Source organism: Eumetopias jubatus, unplaced genomic scaffold (assembly GCF_037043125.1).
Source record: "Eumetopias jubatus isolate StellerSeaLion01/CBP00866 unplaced genomic scaffold, mEumJub1_p1.0 scaffold_14, whole genome shotgun sequence".
In the NCBI taxonomy this organism is placed as follows: domain Eukaryota; kingdom Metazoa; phylum Chordata; class Mammalia; order Carnivora; family Otariidae; genus Eumetopias; species Eumetopias jubatus.
Window position 1 is genome coordinate 81,803,412 of NW_028274820.1, and position 9,535 is coordinate 81,812,946.

The following is a 9,535-nucleotide window of genomic DNA, read 5'->3' on the forward strand; positions in this document are numbered from 1 at the left end:
AATTTTTCCATCCTCTTTTTTCTGATGTGGGCACATGCGCGTGCGCACGCGCATGCACACACACACACACACACACACACAGCTAAAACAAAGTCTCCCTAAAGCAACAATTTTGGCTATGAATGTAGACTAGACAAGAAAGGGAAGGGAAGAAAGCACATTTATCCCAACACTGAAGAGGGAATTTTTTATTGTGAAAAAAAGATTAAGACCAAAGGAAAAAAAAAAAGAAATTACCCAGTGTTCAATGACCTGGAGGCTGCACTAAAATAGCAGGCATTTTGTTGAGGAGAAAAAGTCACTCATAACTCAACATGAGCAATTTCAGTCTATCTCTTGTTTTTATCTCCGTTGAAATAAAATACACTCTATATGTTCTCAACATGTGGGGAATGATACTCTGTCAATAGAGAATAATATGAAAATGGAAGCAGCATAATTATGCATGGAAGAAAATGGCAACATTCTAATCATGGTGTATCTTGCACTACCAGATTTTCCGCACTACTTTTTCAGCATATAAAAGCCACTGAAGTGGAGTACAAATGCAAAATTCAATAATGTAGAAAAGTTCAATTCCTTTAGAATTGGCATGCTGCAGAATAAGTCTGGTTTATGAAAGAGGAAGTCTTTATCATTGACATTTCTGTCAACTTTACTTATTTTACAAGTTAGAGAAAATTTCTAGGTACAAGTGGTCATTTTGAATACCTATACATATTGACTTTGACACTTTAGATGTTCACCTTTATGATAAAAAATCAATAATTATGTTAAAAAGGAGACCATCTCTGGATAATTTTAGAAGAAAAACACAATTTCTTCAGAATGTAAGATCTTGGTATCCTTTAGTCAGCTTAACAAGGTGTCAGTGGAAGTAGGATTTAGGTCAACATCTTGGATTAACAAAATAATAGTGCTATATCTCTACATAAAATACATGTTAATATTATGGCAGTAAGCTGAAAATTAAAAGTTAACTTAAAATAGTGTATGTTTCTGTTAATAAAAGTAATGCATACTCATTGTAGAATGTATGAAAACTACAGACACAAGACAAAATACAAATCACCTATAATCAACACTCATAAGTAACATTTAACATTTGATATATGTGTTTAAAGACATTTTCTATTCATGTTATATCAACTAAATTAGGATCATATTGGAAAATGTAATATTGTTTTGCATCCCATTATTTTAATAATGTTTTGCAATGAACATCCCATTATTTTAATAATGTTTTGCAATGAACATCTGCCTTTATTTAATATTATTTGGAAGAAATCATATATATAAACAATAATATATTTAACAATTCCTTTATTGTTGTATATTAAGATGTTTCCTTTTTTTGGTATCCTAAATGGGGCTGAGATTAATATACATATATTGAAGTTTTACTTTGAGTAAAGTGACTTTGTAATTATATTCATTCAATTATTGCATATCTAAATACAGTTCACCAGTGATGGAATGAATGGTTAAATATTTAATTAAATTTATTATGCTTAATACAACTCCAAATATTTTATGAGTATTAGAGCTTTCAAATGAAAAAGTAAATAAGAAAATTAAAGCAGGAAAAATGAGAATTGAGAGAGGAAATAGAGCCAGAGGAAGATAAATGCCTGAAATCCATGGCATAAGATCCCATACAGTTAGTAGAAACAAGTCACAAGGTTGTTTGGAGTTTCTGAATAGCCAAACCAAAAAGGGGAAAATACACTTCAATTCCCAATACCTGTGAGTACCAACCCTTAGGATTAAAATAATAATGCTATTCTCAGGGGTAGGTATACTTTTTCTAGATATTATGACTCGAGTAAACTTTCTTCCTTGGATTTTCATGAAGACATGTCAGGTTGATAAAGTAGATTTCATCTCCAATGACATCCCTTTAACTTATTTTGACAGAGCTATTCATTATACTATCTCTCCATGTAGACCAAGGGCATAATGGCAAGAGCAAATAACCTTAAAATACACATTAATGGGCCCTCATTTGTCAACTAAATTTCTATTTGAAAAATTCTATAAGATAGTGACCACTTGGCTGAATAAAACTAACATGTTATATTTTAATTTAATTTTTACTTTAATCACATTTAGCTTTAAAAAGCCAGAGAATGAAAATATTTGAACCCCTTTTTGATGATGGGGAAAATATATTTTTTTAAGATTTTATTTATTTTTTGACAGAGAGAGACACAGTGAGAGAGGGAACACAAGCAGGGGGAGTGGGAGAGGGAGAAGCAGGCTTCCCGCGGAACAGGGAGACCCATGCGGGGCTCGATCCCGGGACCCCGGGATCATGACCTGAGCTGAAGGCAGACGCTTAATGGCTGAGCCACCCAGGCGCCCGATGGGGGAAAATATTTTGACAGTTGGCATAAAAGCTGTTGTTATAACAGGGATTTACAGTATGTCATCTTGTTTCCGAAGAAGTGATTTTGTTTTTAGATTACATATTTTATCTAATTCCAAATAGAATGTGAGTTGGATTACAGTCAAAAGCAAAAGTACATAGAACCACTGACACTAAAATAAAGTAATAAGAGTCATGAAATCATGCTATGCAGATTGGGAGTAGATGCTTATACCAAAAAATTAGGCTGAGGAGAGCTACTACATTAAACTCCTTGGCAATAAATATGGCATAAATCTAATGACATAATAATGGGAAATACTTTAGATCATCAGGAAAAATAGACACTTTGTTACTACAGAATTTAAACTTGCAAATACTACCGATTTTATTTTATTTTATTTATTTTATTTTATTATTTTATTTTTTATCTTGGACGATGGAGAGTAGTAAAGTGAATAAGCGAAAATAGCTCTTAGTGAACAACACACAGACTCCAGGTATCCTTCATAAATTGAAAAAAATGATCTAAAATTCTGAGGTGTATATACCCCCTGCTTCTCCAAACTCCTATCAACACGTCTGTGGAAGTAGCACTCCTGGTCTTTACCAGGTAAAGGAAACATTGATACAGGAGTAACGAAATTCTCAAAAGAGCCCTTTCTCCCCAACAAAGACTGCATGAAGCTCTCTGGCCGATGTCTCCTAAACAAGCAAGAGAAAAGTAAACAGAGCAAAATACCCGAAGCCCCCAAAAGCAACTTGGCTAGAAACATAGACCTGTCAGGATCAGAGATGGAAAGGAGAATGAAGAAGTCATTCACAATATTTTAGGAGAAATGAACTGTTTAGATCCAGTGAGATTCAAAGAAATGGTCTCACAGGCATCCAAAAACACTAAACCACCCTTCCCAAAAAGAGATACAACATATGAGACAGAAAAATTTTGAAAAAGATGTTAGCTCCAAAACAGAGAAAATGTTCCTACTAGTGTTTTATAGCATAGGAGAAATGAGTAAGAATGAGGATTTAATACATAAAATACCTCAAACACAAGATGATAAAACAACAGAATGAGATCAAAACAAGAAATGACAGAATCAATTAAATGATATGACGGTCAAAATAAGACTATTACAGAAGTAAAAAAAAAGAAAGTACAGAATAGATATGCCTTAAAACTGAGATAATAACATAGAAGAATGACTTGAGATAATTACAGTGACTGCAGACAAAAAGACTAAGCAATTAAAGCAATTTGCAAGAAAATCATAGATATTGAGGCAAGGCAAAAATGAACTAATATGAAGATAACTGGAGCTCTTAAGAGAGAATCCAAGCAATTGATCAGAAAAAGAATTTGAATATATAATATCAACAAAAATCCCTGAGATGAAGGGATTTCTACATTAACAGATTAACAAAACCCACCTTTATCTCAGAACAGATGGTTCAGAATGATGACTAAGAGCTGGTATAATCTGATGACCTGAGATTCACAACTAAAGATGGAGAAGAAAGCAAAATTCTCAGGTACAGTAGTATGGAGGCATTTAACAGGCAGGATAAAGAATAACTGCCCCCAAACCATCCTGTGTATAAGACCCGGACTAGAATTCTATAAGACTGGAATGCTGGTGAGACTGTCCCAGAGACTGTGAGATGTTTAGACAATGGTGACCCAACAGATGGTTTTCAAGATCAGAGTGGAAAGCCATGGGGGATACTGTGGGTGAGCCCTTTCAAGTTCCTTTACATCTTCCTTCTTCTTGGAAAAGTTGGGCAGCTATAAAGAACATTCTAGAGGAATTCTGCTTCTATCATGCCCAAGTAACTGGTGCTAGACTTATTTTCTTGTGGTAAACAAATAGCTGAAAATATTATATAAAACAGCAGTTTTCAGATATTGGACAAGAGGTAGCGCAAGACTGTGATACCAGATAAAAAGGGTAATGAAGGAACGGAGTTCTACAATACTCCTGGTTTTCTACCTCAAGGCAACTTCCTGACTACAATGCAGGAAGGGGTTCCCAGAATAAGCACAATCACAAAATAAGCACCATCTTCTGCTTCACCTATAAGAAGTGATCTCTAGGAAATCTGGTTGCTCCGAGCTTCAATTTCCTGACAAATATAATATCCTGGTTTAGAACTGTTGCAAAAATTACATTGTATACAGAATTAGACAGATGTATATCGATATACACCCAAGTCATGAAAAGTGCCCAATAAATCTTCACTATTATTATTATTAATTAGATATCTCACAGTGTTTTTACTTATAGCGAGATTACTAAATTGAATTGAAGAAAATTTAGAATTTCATGAAACAGAGTATTTATCACAAGACTATAAAATTGGGAGAAACTTGTTAAAACGCACATGATGGCAAATCATAAGTGGAACTTTTTCATAAGTGGAACTTTTAACAGTTAGACTTTTCAGGGGATAGAAGAAAATGGAAATATTAAAAAGTGTTTGCAGTTGTGTTGCACAATTTATGAGCTAAATAATGAGGGTGTTTACTTGCAAATGGAGCCTAACAAAAAAAAATTCATACTACATCTTGAAAATAAACTGCATGATTTGGAACAAAACCCAGCAGCTATGAGTCACTACTTGTAACTGAAAACACCGGAGTTGAGGCACTTGTGGAAGATCTGTACGTGAAGACTCCCTAGAGACAACATTCTTCTTAATTAGCCCAAGGAAGTGAAAGAAGGTCTTTTACATATTACTCTCAGGTGTTTGATAATGCTTCATAGACTGAAGAACCTAATCACATGAAAATTTTATCTTCTAGGTGAGATCATTATCCTTCACAAATGGGTTACTTGAGAGCGATACTTCAACATTTAATTGTGTTTTCTTTATTTCTCCTAAGAGATGAATCTAGAAAAATATGAATTGCATTGTTAAGTTTCAGCAGAACTCAGTATCAGAATAATGTTCCCAAATGACATCTTTCCTATTATCAGTCAACAATATGAGCTTTGAGTATTTGAGTGCAATGTTTATCAGACATGGTGCCATAGGGTAGTACAGCTTTAACTCTGTATTCCCCTGTGAGGTTTTAACACTTTTGAAGTACTTCTACCCTCTGGAAGCAGTAGAGTATGCATATACACATATTTCGCTATGGTGAATATGATCCTAAAACAATCACAGCTGTAAATTGCAAAATGGCTCAAATTCTTCACCCTTTACTAAGTCCTTGCCCTTTGCCAAATAGCCTTGTAGGGTCCTTCTACTTTGACTCTGGGGTCAGGCAAGGGTCTTGCTCAGACAAACAGGCTTGAAAATCAGTTGCCAAATTGCGTTTGTTCTCTTGCTCCCTGCCATCCATGAGAAGGACATGCTAAGGCTAGTTTGCTGGAAGATGGGACACATGTAAAAGAGATGAAGTATCCCAGTCAAGGCTATTCAAGATCACCCCAAATCCAGTCCACCCCAAACATGTGGGAGAGCCTAAGCACTAGTCAAGACCAGAAAATCCTCCCAGCTAACCTACAGATTTGTATATGTGCTGCCGAAGCGAACACTAACCTACAGATTTGTGACCTAATAAATGCTTTTTTTCTTAAGCCACTGATTTTTGGAGAGATGTGATATCCAAAATTTAGAGTGCTTAGCTTTCATCAAACCCAATCTTAGTCAAATGAATTAAATAGGAAATACAAGTCAGTTTCTTGGGGTCTTATCCATCTTCAGAAACTACGTTCCTGCATGCCAGCCTTGTTTGCTTAGGTGCTGGTTGTAACTCAAGTACTCTGCAATGAATGATTTGGCAGAATACATACTTCCTTTCCTATGCATCTCCAGCTTGATTTAAAAATGTTTCTATTGGCCTAAGGAAATCTTTCCAAATGGGGTTAAAAAATAAGTTGGATTATATTCGAAGAGAGCAGAGTAAATTAAAGCTGAGCGATCTCAACAAATATTCATCAAAAACCTGTAGAGTAAATTGGATGTCAAAACAATTATGTGGGTTTTGGCATTAACTGAAAGACTTTTGTATCTAAGAAAGAAGACTTTCTTATTTATAATATGAAATTAACTCCATTTCCAAAAATCTTGGGTAAATAAATACCCATAAGCAACCCACAGAAATTTTGTGAATTTAAAAAATAATATCTCAAAGTTAAATGCTGTAGTTGAAGCATGTTGAGTGTGCACTGGCCCACAATTTATATAACTTCAATACTTGATCTTATAGTACTTAGAGTTTATTTTTAAATATTTTTGAGTATTTATCTTTTAAAGATAAGTATGGATGATATGTTCAGCATTAAAGTTGGAATATGTCTTTAGCAAGTAAAAAACACACAAATGTTTCTTAGAATTTGCATTCATGTCCTACCTATAAATGTTAATCTCATTCACTTTGATAGGCCATTATGTTTCTCAGGTTTTTAGAAGTTTTATTAATTTTCATTTCCTTATAACTGCTTTCTTTCATCTCTAATATGGAAGCACTAGAATTTTATATTAATTTATAAATTACAAGGCAATATAGTTAATGCATGTCCAGTGTCACTGAAGATTCATACAAGAGAAAAAATGTTTTCCTCTGGAGGTCTGATCACAAGTTAATTAATAAAGTTATGTACTGAAGCTCATATTTTAGATCACAACTCTACAAGCTTGCTTATCCATTCATAATCTCACTTTGCAGCTTTTCTTGCCAGACTTTTCAGCATGTTTGTTTGCCCCAACTGATATTCTTTTTTTTTTAAAGATTTTATTTATTTATTTGACAGAGATAGAGAGAGAGAGCACAAGCAGGCAGAGAGGCAGGCAGAGGGAGAGGGAGAAGCAGGCTCTCCACCAAGCAGGGAGCCCGATGCGGGACTCGATCCTGGGACTCCAGGATCATGACCTGAGCCGAAGGCAGTCGCTTAACCAACTGAGCCACCCAGGCACCCGCCCCAACTGATATTCTTTGTCTTAGTTGACAATAGCTAGGCACGTCTTCAGAGGCAAGGGAAACAAAAGCAAAACTCATCTATTGGGACTTTATCAGGACAAAAAGCTTTTGCACAGCAAAGGACAGAGTCAACAAAACTAAAAGACAACCTACGGAATGTGAAAAGATATTTGTAAATGACTATCAGATAAAGGGCTAGTATCCAAAAATCTATAAAGAACTTATCAAACTCCACACCCCAAACCAAAAAATCCAGTCAAGAAACGGGCAGAAGACATTAACAGACATTTCTCCAAAGAAGACATATAGATGGCTAACAGACATGAAAAAATGCTCAACATCACTGGGCATCATGTAAATATAAATCAAAACCACAATGAGATACCACCTCATACCAGTCAGGATGGCTAAAATTAACAACTCAGGAAATGACAGATGTTGGCGAGGATGCAGAGAAAGGGGAACCCTCTTACACTGTTGGTGGGAATGCAAACTGGTGCGGCCACTCTGGAACAGTATGGAAGTTCCTTAAAAAGTTAAAAATAGAACTACCCTAAGACCTAGCAATTGCACTTCTAGGTATTTACCCAAAGGATACAAAAATAGTGATTCGAAGGGGCACATGCACGCCCAACGCTTGTAGCAGCAATGTCCAGAGGCCAAAATATGGAAAGAGCCCAGACGTCCATCAGCTGATGAATGGATAAAGAAGATGTGGTATACACACACACACACACACACACACACACACACACACACACACACACACACACAATGGAATATTACTCAGCCATCTAAAAGAATGAAATCTTGGTGTTTGCAATGACGTGGATGGAACTGGAGGATATTATGTTAAGCGAAATAAATTAGAGAAAGACAAATGCAATATGATTTCACTCATATGTGGAAATTAAGAAACAAAACAGATGAACATGACGGGAGGGAAGGAAAAACAAAGTAAGATAAAAACGGAGAGGAAGGCAAACCATAAGAGACTCTTTTTTTTTACTTTTATTTATTTTTTTATTATTATGTTATGTTAATCACCATACATTACATCATTAGTTTTGATGTAGTGTTCCATGATTCATTGTTTGCGTATAACACCCAGTGCTCCATGCAGAATGTGCCCTCCTTAATACCCATCATCAGGCTAACCCATCCTCCCGCCCCCCTCCCCTCTAGAACCCTCAGTTTGTTTTTCAGAGTCCATCCTCTCTCATGGTTCATCTCCCCCTCCGATTTCCCCCCTTCATTCTTCCCCTCCTGCTATCTTCTTTTTTTTATTATTATCATGTTATGTTAATCACCATACATTACATCATTAGTTTTTGATGTAGTGTTCCATGATTCATTGTTTGCGTATAACACCCAGTGCTCCATGCAGAACGTGCCCTCTTTAATACCCATCACCAGGCTAACCCCTCCCCCCACCCCCTCCCCACTAGAACCCTCTCTCATGGTTCATCTCCTCTTCCTATTTCCACCCCCTTCATTCTTCCCCTCCTGCTATCTTAACTATAGGAAACAAACTGAGGGTTGCTGGAGAGGAGGTGGGTGGGGGGACGGGGTAATTGGGTGAAGGGCATTAAGGAGGGCACTTGTGATGAGCACTGGGTGTTATATGCAACTGATGAATCACTAAATTCTACCCCTGAAACTAATAATACACTATATGTTAACTAAATTGAATGTATTTATTTTTATAGAGATTTTTTTTTTTTATTTGCCAGAGGGAGAGAGAGAGACCGAGCATGCAAGCAACAAGCAAGGGGAGTGGCAGGCAGAGGGAGAAACAGGCTCCCTGCTGAGCAAGGAGCTGATGCCTGACTAGATCCCGGGACACTGGTATCATGACCTGAGCCTAAGGGAGACGCTTAACTGACTGAGCCACCCAGGTGCCCCGAAAATGTGATTTTATACTGCTAGGAGGGAAAATTTGTGTACATTTTCCAAGGAACAAATGAAAAACCTCCATATAAAGCTTTAGAATTGTGTATATTCTTTGACAAGCAATTCTACCTTTAAGATTTTATCCTGAGAAGATCACTGTGAATGTATACAAAGATTACTATCAAGGATTTTCATCACAGTCTATATACCAAATAACACAGAAGTGACCTAACTAACCCATAAAAAGAAATTTCTTTTTTAAGATTAAATCCATGCAAAGGAACACTGTATAGATATTAAAATTGTATTGTAGAAAACTAATAAATGATAAGGAATAATGATTATTA